Source organism: Camelina sativa, chromosome 20 (genome assembly GCF_030686135.1).
Source record: "Camelina sativa cultivar CO46 ecotype springtype chromosome 20, ASM3068613v1".
In the NCBI taxonomy this organism is placed as follows: Eukaryota; Viridiplantae; Streptophyta; class Magnoliopsida; order Brassicales; family Brassicaceae; genus Camelina; species Camelina sativa.
The window spans coordinates 34,740,258-34,754,167 of record NC_141899.1 but is presented as its reverse complement, the minus strand read 5'-3'; the positions used below and the strand labels follow the sequence as shown (position 1 = coordinate 34,754,167).

General features: G+C 33.4%; 1 non-coding gene and 1 pseudogene across 2 annotated transcripts; one reads left to right on the top strand and one right to left on the bottom strand.

The window, feature by feature from the left end:
• Positions 1-1,642: 1,642 nt before the first annotated feature.
• LOC104771946 (uncharacterized) lies at positions 1,643-2,650 on the top strand. The gene is made up of 3 exons (XR_015593666.1): positions 1,643-2,005; positions 2,111-2,188; positions 2,315-2,650. It is a non-coding gene; the product is annotated as an uncharacterized LOC104771946 (transcript).
• Positions 2,651-6,976: 4,326 nt separating this feature from the next.
• LOC104771945 (transcription factor bHLH28 pseudogene) lies at positions 6,977-8,718 on the bottom strand (annotated as a pseudogene). Its single transcript, XR_015593665.1, has one exon. The product of XR_015593665.1 is annotated as a transcription factor bHLH28 pseudogene (transcript).
• Positions 8,719-13,910: the final 5,192 nt, after the last annotated feature.

Here is a 13,910-nt window from a genome sequence, read left to right as displayed (position 1 = left end):
TAGTTAGATGTCGTTGAAGAAATTGGAGTCAAATTCTCCCTTTTTGTGTTGGGAAATATTCTAATAAAATCACCCAAAGTTTATAATAGATACTCACAGAATCACATTTCATTTACTTCTTTTTTTTTTTCTTTGACAACACATTTACTTTTTTCTTTAATTAAAAAACTTTAAAAGATAATCAATTCTTCTAAAAACTCTTCAAATCTTGCAAAATTCCAAAATATTAAAATCCTACAAAATCCTTAAAATGTTAAATTCAATACCCCCTCTAAATTAATTGTGCAACAAAAATTGTGACATAAAGGAAAAGAGTGGTTTTTTCCTCGATAACACATTCCTAGTGTGATGTTTATTTTATTCTGTTATTTTCGATTGGTTTGAAAATCAGAGAAGCTAGTTACACATTATAAAAAAATGTTTTTTTGGATTTTTGTTTCATATAAGAGTATTTTATCTAAAGATTTAATAAACTCAAGTATTATATAACAATAAAAAAAAATATTGTAACTAAGATTTGACGAGAATGAGATGTAAAATTATTTTCTACTACAACAACATCATTTATTTTTAAAATATAAGTTTACAATATCGAATCTTAGAAAGGAAAAAAATCAATATGTGATGTAGCACATGCCATAACAGGCATAACTCAAAACAAAAGAGTTTGTTAAAACTTAAAACTAAACAAAAAGAAACACAAAACAACGTTATAACAAACTATTTGGATTTTTGTCTCATTTTAATTTTCCATCAATATCATCTAGTATACGAATGTATATGTATCTACATAACCCGAAAAGAGTTAGTTATATAACTTATAAATTAGACACTCCTACAACCACATTGGTTAAAACTAAATAAAGGAAACACAAAACACATTATAACAAACTCTTTCGTCTATTATGTTAATTTTTGCTATCATCTAATATAATATATAAAAGATATAAGTTATTATCTACCCAAGTACCCAACTAGAAGAGAGAGTTGCTTATAACTTATAACTAGAAAGTCTTACAACCACACGAGAGTTAGTTAGAAAATTAATAAAAGAAACACAAAACAAGTTGTAACAAACAAACATACACTCTTATCTTTCCCTCTTCAATATACTCATACGCTTCTTAGTTCTTCCACTGAATCAAAAGCCAAACACAATGTTTTGGTAAATGTTTTTTTAACCCATCACTCACCATACACAATTTATCGCTGGTTAATTTACAGAAGATATATAAACACATAGATTTTTTTTTTTTTAAATTGTCAACAGTATAATTCATCTTTTTAATAAAGAAATTATTTACACAAGAGTTTATGTCATCCAAATCCAAGTACCAGCTCTAAATCTTAACAGTATAATTCATCTCTTTCTTATAAATGATACGGTTAGCACGAACATACTTTATTATAAGTTTATAACCACCAAAACTAATACGGAAGTGAATATTAAGTATCACAAAACTGTAACAGCTTTTTTTTTTCTCTGTTTAACTATAAGGAAAATAAGAAGAAGAAGATAAACTATCCTTAGTCTGAATCAGATTGCCCAAAGGTAAAAGTAGCCATCGAGACGTGGGTTGGTCCACACAGCGTGACCGATTCTACAGAGCATGCATGTGAATGTGATAGACATATAGGTATCAAACGAAGTTTGTGGTTGCAAATTGTAGACCAACTAGTATTTAAGCGAGCCTTGTTTCTCCAGCATTTCATCAACACAAGCTTATAACTCTCCCAATACATTAATTTTCGATCAAACAAATAATCAGTTGAAAGATGGAAGGCAAAACTTTGATTCTAAGTGTACTCCTAATGAGTCTGTTCATGGCACAAATTCAAGTTGACGCAAAGAGCTGCTGTCCGACCACCTTTTCTAGAAATGTCTATAATACTTGCCGTTTTTTTGGAGGTTCCAGGCCAGATTGTGCAATGCACAGTGGCTGCCACCACGTTGATGGGTCAAAATGTCCTGACGGATATATGAAGAACACTCTCGAAAACACAGGTAAATTGATCAATATTCTGTTTTATTAAGTACGTTATTTGTTTGCAAGACAAATCAAAATTTCATTCTTTCTTATGTCTTTTGAATCCTGATTTTTGTCTCAAGGTGATGCTGTCAATGAATATTGTAAGGTTGGGTGTACATCTTCAGTGTGCGGTGATTTAACCACTCTCCAGAACTCCGGTAAAGCAAACTCCAAAAACTCATTATCATGAATATTTCTTCTTCTTAATAATCGATAAGAGAATATATAAATATATATATATATATATATATATATATATGATTCGTTTAATTTTTGATGACTAGCTGCAAGTGAAATCGTGAATGAAGCGGTTAAAAAATGTGTCAATGTGTGTTTTACGGTCTGCACCCACGGCTCGATGGATGCAGTCGAAACTGCCTAGATCGACAATCATATCCATCTTTCAAGAGACCACTTATATCTGGGTGAAGGGGGATGCTTATTTTTCATATTTTCAATAATTGTCATTTATGTGACAAAAATGTTAAGACTCTCATGATCGTATCTTAATAATTAAGTTGTTTTAAGTTTGTGCATATGCATAGCATGTTGTCAATCCTTAGATTGATATACCTTCTATTCTCTATGTTTTAAAAATATAATGATTGTGTCTTTATATATTTGATCTTCTTCGCTCAACCATTTTCAATTGCTTTATGCTTACAACTTATATCGTTCGTGACAACATATGCACTTAGCAAACGTTGACTGATAGTATGTACTCTCAAATTCTGGTTAAGGAAAACTTTAAGCGTCTAACTACTTTATTATATGAACCATTCAAAATGCCATCTATAGGTGGTGTTGGATAGAAGATCCAGGTTGATGAATTAGTTTTAATAACGATTTAGGGGATAAGATTATCATTTTTGGGGCATGGGAAATTCATTGGTGTGGGCAGAAAGGAAACTTATGTGTATAGTTTTCCCCAAAGTCATCATGCTAAACTGTTACTTTTCTGATATGGAAGCAACTCTTTGATAACAATATTACTACAATGCTTCTTCAGAAGTTGGAGTTATTGAAAACAATTGGAAGTACTCATTACCCATGTAAAGCTGTGAAAACCTCAACACGAATTTGCTTAGCTTGATAGAAATGCCAATTTCTACCGATTATACAGTGTAAAAAGTTCTTGGGATTGTTTTAATCTTTCTAGGATGTTACTTCTTGCAATAGCCTGAATATATCTTTGTCAACAGGCTCAATGTATAAGCTTCTACTTGTTTCTCTCGGTGTTTGTGATATCTTGTTTCTATCCGTGTCTTGGTCAGATTCCAATATGGTATCCTATTATGGAGAATTTTCTTGAAATGCTTGCTTTAAGGGTCTTTAGACCATCACCAGCCCATAACCGCTCTCAACGTTTCTTTAAAAAAAATATATATATATATATATATATATATATATTTTAATCACAATTAATAGTAACTACTTAAAAGTCGAGACCTGTTGATATTTGTTGAGAATCGTTGCTTCCACAAAAAACAGAAGAAACGATTCTCTTTTTACTAGACCAAATAATAGATTTTTATTTTGTTTTTGGACCCCATTCATAAGAGTAACTGTGAGAGAAATGCAAGTGGAGATGCTCTTATAAGTTTAAGCTTCTCTCCATTTTTTCACCCAAGTTTTGATAATCAAGTCACTTGTTAACACTAGTTGTTATTATTGAAAGTTTCAATTCATTTCCACCTCCAAAAATTGGAATTGATAGGTTAAAAACAATGTTAAGATATCAATGTACATATCTTTAAATTTAGTGGCTGACTACATGTTATGCAGTATCCATAAAAGCGTGAAGTTTAGACCATGAAAGATAAAATGCAATGTGTGTGACTCTATATCTCAGTGGTTTTGACGTTTGAGCATAAGAACTTGTAGTTAATATTGTTTATTTGTATTTAATAGCTTTCTTTTATTGTAGATATGATGGTGCCAGATCACCACTGCTAGCTCTCGTGGATGTGTTTGTTTGTACAGTGGATCAAATGAAAGAGCCTCCTCTTGTAACAGTGGATAAAGTGACATACAGTATTACAGTAACATGAATTTTTACTAAATGATGACTAACGACATTTCAATCTAGGTTTTGTTACTCGTCGGTTGTATTCCTTGGACACTAAGTGAAGACAACGTTCCTCTCGATGCTCTTGTCTGCATGCAGGTAATTGTGTTTTCACAACCATCAAAATCATAATTTTTACAATCTTAGGGGAACTTTGGGAAACTTTTTCTTTTATTCTTAAACTTAGAGTTTCTTTACTTTTTTTACAGCATTCCCCAGTAACTTGTTTTTAAACATCTTTTTGATCAAACCTTTCTTTCTTCTTTTTTTTCCCAACTCCAAACCAGAATAAATAATCCAACCAACCAGTAATTTCTTTCTCAACCTAATTGCTAGTCTTTAATGTTTAAAGAACTTGCTAAGACGAGAGCCAACCTTTTTCATTCTCATATATACTATTTTTTAGACAATGGCCCTGTTCGTTTAGTGAACGCTGCGACTATTTCCAGCGACTACAATAAAGACAAAATTACAACTTTGTAAAAAAAACTGTCGCTAAAAATGGATGCTGGAAATCTGTTACAGTTGTAGAAGATGAACGAAGGAGACGTATTTCAGTCGCTGCTTTTTTTAGCGATAGCAAAATCAGTCGCAGCGTCCTTCGTTATCAACATTAATAATAATCTCCACAGTCTTTCCCCCCAAATAAGTTTATTTTCTCTTGTAATTTGTTGTCGCTAGATATAGTCGCAGCGATCATCTGCCGAACAGTCGGATCTCATAAATAAACATGGATTTAAAAGAAATGGTTTAGATAAAAGGGGAACTATTTTAAATGTCATGTTGGGATACAAACAATGTCCCACATCTGAAGATTAGAAAATAAGTTTCTAATATATAAGCCAAGACCAACTCCAATTAGTATGAGACCTTTTGGGAAGTAGCCTAATAAGAAATCCATGCGGGCTTTGCTACATAGGCCCAAAGCGGACAATATCATACTAGTAGGGGAGTTGGCTTGGGCTTGGAAAGCCCAACAATTGGTATAAGAGCCTAGGTCGAAAAGTGGACTTAGGGAAGTGGGTGTCGGCTCTGTGTGGGAGGATCTCTCAAAAAATGACATGATTAAGGGTGCCTCAAGAATACTTCAGGAATAAGGGGGTAGAGCTTAGGTACCTGGGTTTCGCTGAAGGGGAGGCCAAAGTATCATGGTACATAGTTTGAGGGGAGGTTTGTTGGGATAAAAACAATGTCCCACATCTGAAAATTAGAAAATAAGTTTCTAATATATAAGTCAAAACCAACTCCAATTAGTATGAGGCCTTTTGGGAAGTAGCCCAATAAAAAATCCGTGCGGACTTTGCCACATGGGCCCAAACGGACAATATCATACTAATAGGGGAGTTGGCTTGGGCTTGGACATATGAGAATGGTCATTCGAGTTAGCAAAAGAGTGGTGAAATGGATAAGAAAACCCGAATGTTTCAATAGGAAACCGTGAGAACATATTGATAATCTCTAAGCGAGAGAATTAGATATATATCAAAACCTAATATATATCAAAATCTCGCAAGTTCACAAAAGTAGAGATTTATTTGAAAAAAAATATAGAAGTTCAAACATGGATTTTTCATTTTTACCAAAACGTTCATGCAACAATTAACTTTGATCAAGGACACAAATAAAATAAGTAATATGCGCCAATGGAGATATGAGTTTCTCAAAACTATTTACACCTAAGTATTAAAAAGTTCCATACACATCGATTTATGCGAATTTAGATTTCATTTTTTGGCGGGCATCTTCGCAATCTGGGGCTTCGGATGTGGGCATTCAACTTCCCTGGATTATTTGGTCCATTTGGAAAGATAGGAATAAAAAGGTTTTCCAGGGTATTGAGGGTGAACCTCTAGGGATTTTGAATCAGGCGACTACGGATAAATTATTGTGGGAGGAGGCCAAATCTTACTCAGTGAATTATCTGGTCCCCCCGTCTTTTACGGAGGATAGGGGATCCTCTCCCCGATGCCAAGTGGATGGTTCTTGGAAAAGTACAGACCCCTACCAGGGTTTGGGCTGGTGGTGCTGCAGTGGAGAGCTTACAACAATCCTGTTGGGAGCACGGAGTCATCGTCGGAGTCCTTCTCCTCTACATGCGGAACTACAAGCGTTGATCTGGGCTATGGAGTCTTTACTGGTGGCTGGAGTCGATTGTCAGGTTTTTGAGACGGATAGTGTGGAGCTAACGGCGATGGTGCAGGCACCGGAAGACTGGCCGACTTTCTCTAATCTGCTGGAGGATTTCTCATTGCTTCGAAGTTCCTTTCCCTCCTTCTCCCTCTCCAGGATTCCTCGCGATGACAATGTCAGGGCCGATTGCCTCGCTCGATCTTCACGAACCCTACCTTCAGTTTCTACCTTTGTAAACTCGTATCCTCCTGTTTGGGCAACCAATCATGGAGTTCTCTTTTAATTTTAATATAGTTTGGTTGAAAAAAAAAAAAAAAAAAGATTGGTACGAACCAAAATAGATATTCTCCTTAATATATATATAATTCATATTATACAGAGAATATATATAGAGTAGCCAATTTTTTTGTGGCTACACTTACATAGTTTTCAAAGGAAAAAAAAAAATCTGTTTGTTAAAGCCAAGCACGTGCGCAATTAAAAGAATTGGTAAACAACACGGGACAAAAGCTAAGACCATCACCACCGGTTGAACTCATAAACGTTACTCAAAAAAAAAAAAAAAAATTTAATTGAAACAAATATAAACCAATGATAAGTGGCCATGTGTATTAATAGTGTGAGAATCGTTTCTTCTTCTGGCAATCTGAGAAACGATTTCTCTTTTCTCTCTTATCTTTTTAATATTTTTAATTTTTTATCTACTAAATTTTTGGTAAAGTAACGGAAGAGTAACAATGGGTGGAGATGCCCTAATCTAACGGCTGGATAACTTTATATATGAGAAAATCACAAAGCTTAAACACACTTTTAACCCAATAATTTCTCAAGAACACCGCAAAAACCCTTAATTTATTTTCGATTTCAACATATCCCTAAGCTGTTCTTGCTCGTAGGTTCTCAATCCCATCTTCACAGTCGCTTGTTGGATCATGAGATCGTTCATCACAGAAATGCTCGCGTGGTTCACTTCTAACTCCAAATCCATCAAAGCATTCATCAACCTTGCTCCAGGATGATTTCTCTTACCCGATTCCACTCTTATCATCACATCACTTCCCATAGCCTTCACTTCGATCTTCAAGTCCGATACATTTTCCTTGTCGTCGTTACAAACGCTAGAAGTCGCGTTTTGTCGTCCCGTTATCTTCTTAAGTTCGTTGAGCTGATTCTGAACCGCGTTTTTCTCCGATTCCGCGTTTTCGGCAGTTGATTTCAGCTCGTTTATGTAACGAACCGCGTCTTCGAGCAATGACGTTTTGTCCATCTTTGATACATTTGGTACAACCGCTCGTAACGCGTAGAATCTATGGTTTAGCTTCTCGCGTCTCATCCTCTCCGCTTCCACGTGGTTCAACGGCTTCTCTCTACCATGCATCGGTTTTCTCCCGCGCTTTTTCCCCGGTTTCTTTTCCGGTATCACCGTCTCATCCATCCAATCATCTGAGCTCCGTTTACGCTCTTCGCCGGAGAAATGAATCTGAATCGGTTGAGAAACCGGATTCGGATTCGTGTTCGAGTACTTGTGAACACTTGAGGGAAACTGAACTGAAGTCGGGGCTCCGGAACAATCTTTGGATCCTTCGAAACTAAATAGGAACCGGATCTTATTAAAAAGATCCGAGTTTTGACGGATGTGCTCCGTGGATCCAAGCTCCAACACTCCATTATGCGAAGGAATACATACGATGGTTTGTAACCCTAATCCCCCTCCTTGTTTAGCCCGATCACATCCCGACCCGTAAATCTGATCCGAACCGGTAACCCAAACCGGGTTATACGTAGTAAACGCCTTACCCGGTAACCCGGATCCGTTACCAAAAGTCCACGTCATTGAAACCAAGAAAAACCACTCCGTATCCGTCACTTCAACAACGTCGTCAATATCATCTTTGGCGTCTTCTTCTTCAACCACCGGAAAAGGTTCACCGGAGATCATTGAGTTAAGCTCCCGGAGAACCTTACTCCGACGCTCTTTCTCCTCCGGAGACGACAGAATCGTCTTCTTGATCGTCCTCCTCAACCTTCGTCCAGTTTTTTCCTCGTCGTCTCCATTGTAAACTCCGTCACCCCATTTGAGAACTGATTCGCCGGAAAGGTCGAAGTAGGAGGGTTTCCAGAAAATAGCGTAAGTCCAGGGTTCGTGAGTACCACTCAACACAGCATGTAAACGCTTCTGGAGAGTGGTCTCGAGGCTAAGATAATGATTCGCCGGAGGTAAAGGTGGCCACAAGTCGGAGGTTAAGAGAGCTTCGATCATGGATAAGTTATCGTCGGTATTCATCGTCGCCGGAATAGTAGAAGTGGTTCGGACTCAAGTCGTTTATTTATATCTAAACAAAAACAAAAGCAAGAAGAGAGAGAGAGAGTGAACTCTTTTGTTTTGTTTCACACGTACGGGTGCATGAAAAAAATACATATTCACTATTATGTTTTTTCTTTTTCTGGATTTTCTTTCCATATAAGTTTTAATGACCCCATGTGCGATTGCTGATGTTTCACCAGGTGAAAGGACCACATTTTCTAAGTTTTTTTTTTACTTAAATAATTAAAACAACCATGAATGTATAAAATGATAACTCAGAACATGGTAATAAGGTTTTTCGTTTTTAATTGAACAAAATGGAGTAAAGTTTAGATAGAAATAAATTACTTGAGTCAGAGTATATATTTTATTTAACTGCCGTGTGTAACAATTAATTTTTTCTATACGCCCTAAACTGTAATGGAAAACCTAAATTCCCTATATATTAATAGAGGAACATTTTGGCAAAAAAACTGAGGTGTCAGCATTACAGAGCTCAGGACACTCTTTCCTTTATTTGTCATTAGTGTTAAAAAAAATATTTCCTTTTTTTTACCATTGTGTTTTTCCAAAAATACAATTAACACCCAAAATTAAATTTTTATATTATTTTTCTAACTTAATTATATCCTTTAATTATATTTTCATAAAATCTTTAAAATGAATTTTAAGAACTCTTTGTTCATATGATATAATAATATAAGATTGATATTATAATAACTCTCACGAGTTAAATTTTAATTATTATACCAATTTTTTTTATAGATATATACTACACAATCGAATTTTAAATATTTCAATTACCCAAAAATATAATAGATTTCTGTAAATAAAAATTACAGTAAAATATTAAATAATTAGTTTATACCGCACTATGTGCGGGTTGTTACCTAGTAACACATTATTTGAAAACTAAACGAGATGGCAATAGTAAAGCAAGAGAATGCAAAATCTTAATCGAAGCTAAGATACAAACCGAGTAATGATTTATTGATGACGTATGTTAATAAACATCCATTGTAAATCAACTAAAATACAAACCAATAAAGGTTCCTTGGGTTTAACTTTTGGTAATTTTAGACAATTTTCTTTTTTTCCTTTATTTAAGAAAGAGTTAATTTGCTCTGCAATTTTTTTTGGTGACATGTTATGTTATTATCTTTTTTATATTAGAGTCTAAATTATTAAATCAAAATTAATATTTATCATTTACGTACACATCTGCATAAAATTATACTATCACTAGATAAGGACCCGCCTGATGTACGGGTTTAAATTTTTGTTAATAAAATAAATTTAATGAAAATATATTAAAATTTATTTTATATTATTTTTAAATTTTATTTTTGTTATAATACCCTGATTAATATCACAAATCTTTTATATATATATTGCTATTAAATGTGTATTTTTTACATCTAGGTATATTGTATGTTACAAATATATTATTTACCGTCACATAGAAAATATCTATATGAACAAATTAAACCAACTATCATACGTATCCTTATTTTCATTTTTGCATAGTTTATTTAATCACTAAAATTGTTGTCTCAAAAAATATTTCAAATAAAAAATAAATTACAACACAATAGTGTATGACCAACCATGCAGAGAAGTTCTGTCCTCCTCCCTTATGGAGAGAACCTTGCGACAAACTTCTTCCACTATGGAGAGAATCTTGGCTCTGCCTTCCTCCATTGGGGAGATAACCTTGCGTCCAACCTCTCCCACCTTCCTCCCTTGGGAAGATAACCTTGCAATTCTGAATACTTTAGCTAACTCGTTGTATTCGTCAAGCATTTTAATTAATCCGGTGAGAATACTTTCATTCAACACATTATTTTTTCTTTTGGCAAGTGCATTAAGACGATTTTGTAGTTCATGAATGGTATCATATACGTATAGCTGCGCAAAACGTGGTAGATCTCCTTTGACTGGTAGTATAGATCCAATTTTGTGGTAATTCTAACCATGCATACGAAAAGTGAAAGGACCATTTCCTAAATTGATATCGTAATCAATTTTTTCACGCATTGATGTAAAAGCAAGAATTGAATTATATACTCGTATTTTATTCCGAAACGATGTTGACCGTGACAATAAGTCATCTAAGTAAGTTGGAGGTTGTCGAGATGGTTGCAGCACAACTCGTCCTTGTTGACAACAAATCAAAATTTTCAACTCTTTTCCACTTTGTTTAAGACTTTCAGATTTTCACACCAAAGCCTCACAATAATTACATGTCACTAAGTCATTATCTTATCCTTTATTGTTTCCTGAATAAACAATAATACACTTTTGTAAAATAATATTATTTTATGCAATTTTATTTAATTGTATAATTATTATAGTAAAGGATATTGAATTTCATAATATAAAATATAACTATTACCACGCTTGTTTGACATTTTATTCCGGAGACATCTTCATTTTTGGTTTAGAGCATGATTATCTTGATTGTTATCAATACATCCTCTAGTAGATGGATTGACATCAAAAATATCTTCAGTTATCTTTTTTTTTTCTGTAAGATTCCCTTCTAAGATATATGTGGTTAAATTTGATGGGTTTGAATGTTTGCTAGTTATAACTTATTTTGGACAATTTTTTTTAAAGTTAATTTTGTTACGATTTTCTTAGGTGCATAGTTGTAAGTTGGGGTCCCTATATTTTGTAAAATAATATTAGTCAATGATGGAAAAATATGTATGCGAAGCTACATATGAGTTCTATACTTACGCATTGATTTAGTTTGTTGATTCATGCCTCCAGTGTAGCTCTAAGCCACATATGAGTTTCATCTCTAAGCGCCTTCTCCATCATAACAATCTGATCATTATTCATAATAGTTTTATGTCTCTTGTTGGCTGACTTTTCATTCTTTCCACAGTTTCAGTTTTCATCTCTAGTGTTCATGTTTGAAAATTCTAATTGAGTTCGATATATTGGAATGACCTCTTCCCCTCTCTATATATATGGCAAAGATATGAGAGACTACATATCTTTATATTTAAATTCTTTTTCTTTTAAGATTAGGCCAATAATTCAATATAACATAGGATTGTTTTCTACAAAATATAATTATTGTAGAAGGATTTTCTTTAGGAATTACATGTATCTTTATCGTTAGATTATTTTTATAATTTATTTTATGATTAGTAATTTTTTTTATTTCTTATTTTTTTTTTTAAAAAAATTTAATTAGAAATTTGTGTAAAAGTGACTCTTGTCGTGATTTTATGAGCTAGTAATTTTTAAAACTTATACGTGTCACGATCTGGTGAGTTAATAACTTTTGAAACCATACTTTATATAATAAAATGTTATAAAAAAATTTAAATGGTAAAATGACCTTAGTGCAATGACTAATAGTAAGTACAATTGTAGAACACACCATCACACCAGGAATCGAGTCATGTTCCTTACAAAGTGGATGAAACTGAAGGGTCTGATTCGACGCCCCCGACCTTCAACTCCGAATTATGCTATGTCTTTCCTTTCGGGGAGCTTCCGCCGGCTCTGGGTATTCCCAAAGATGCTTGACCAGTCGAAGGGGAGGGGCTTCTTTCCACAACCTGCTCGGAAGAGAAGGAAAAAGGACAGAAGAAAGAGACATAGGAGTACGCGAAAGTAAAGAAGGAGGCTTACAAATATAAGGATTTGGCTAATGGGCTGGCTTGTTGTGATCTAATGTTTGACAAAAAAAAAAATTAATATGTTACATGAGAAAAATCATCTTTTCATAAAAATTAGAAAAGGACAAAAGTTATTGTTATAAATTCTCTTTCAATTATTTTCATACCACAAATTTTGCAGATTACATACATAAATTGTGAACTTTAAATAACTGCAACACCAAAATATCAGAAACTACAGTGGTTTTTTTGTTTTTCCTGAATTTTTGTATTTTTAGTTGGCTTATGTGGAAGGGAGAGTTTGTAAAAAGATAAGGAGACCAAGAAAACGTAAGGAGGAGCAACTGAGCAGTTACCACCACATCCTCTTTTCCATTCATGTCTTTTTCTTCATTGTATACACGTATTTAATTGTGTTAACACAGACACAGTTTGTTCTTGAATGGATCGAAATTTTAATGTTTTAGCAAAAGTTATTTATTAAGTACTAAAAAAGTTAGTTTCCATAGTTAGTTTATCACGATCTTCTGGTTGGCAAAACAATTTTTGGTAACTTGCAAGATGTAAGAAACTTTCACAAATTTTGTTAAAATAGTCAAGGGTTTATTGGGACTGTTTTCAGTAATTAGTAAACAAATGTTTACGTTTTCTGTAAATTACATGTTTTTCCTTTAACAAAAATTACAAAATTGTTTGCCTAGAATGCTTTTTAAACGTTTGGGGGAAAGTAGATGCATGCGATGATTGAACGATTGTTTAGGGTATTCCAACCAATCCAGAAAGTACGTCGTAATAATTCTAAGAAAGAAAGCTCCTACAACCACTTTAGGTAGGGAGGTTTAATTTGAATGCAACAACATAATACACGATGTCAGATATAATCGCTCGTCTTCAACCACACCACACACCACACAGCTCGTCTCTTTTAATTAAGAATATATATTTTTTTAATGTAATGTTAAATTATATTCAAAAATAAAATAACGTTTTTACAACTAGTGCATCATAAAATAGAATAAGTTTGAGAGAAATTGAAAATTAAACTGAGAACAAATAACTAAGAACATATTATTGACTACAGTATTTTATAAATAAATAAAAAGGTAGTTCTAATAAAACATTCCAAACATGAACTTTCTATGTTTATCAAAAACAGTTAACAGAAGGATATTCACCAATATTTTTTTTAATATATTTTGCTATTTTGTCCCAGTTTCTAATAATACTTATTTTCTAATTATTTGTCTTTTATCAATAACTATAAATGCATAATTTTTTGTACAAAACACTCTCAAATGATTATGAACTGATTTATTAATATATTTTCCATAACATGTATATTTTGTTTTATGAAAATCAACACTCGTGAATATGTCTTTTATAAATTGTAGCGCGAAGGTATATACTAAGGAATATAGATATTCAGATTGTTATTCCAATTTTTTTTTATCTTGTCATTTTCTTACATTAACTTTACAAAAAAAAGTTACCAATTAAATACAGTAACGATGTCGTTTTCTAATTATTTGAGATATTTATATCTTTGGTACCTTCTTTTCTACTGCGTCAACTTACAACCACTTGTCTAGCTAGGTAAAGGCAATTGCAATAAACCATTCATAGGTGGGCCAGTGGTATGATGGATTTTGGGTTGATGGTGAGATTCCCAATACTTCCGAATTCGAATCCCCACGGCTGCAAACACCTTAAATGGTCACCGCAGAAAAATTTAACATTGG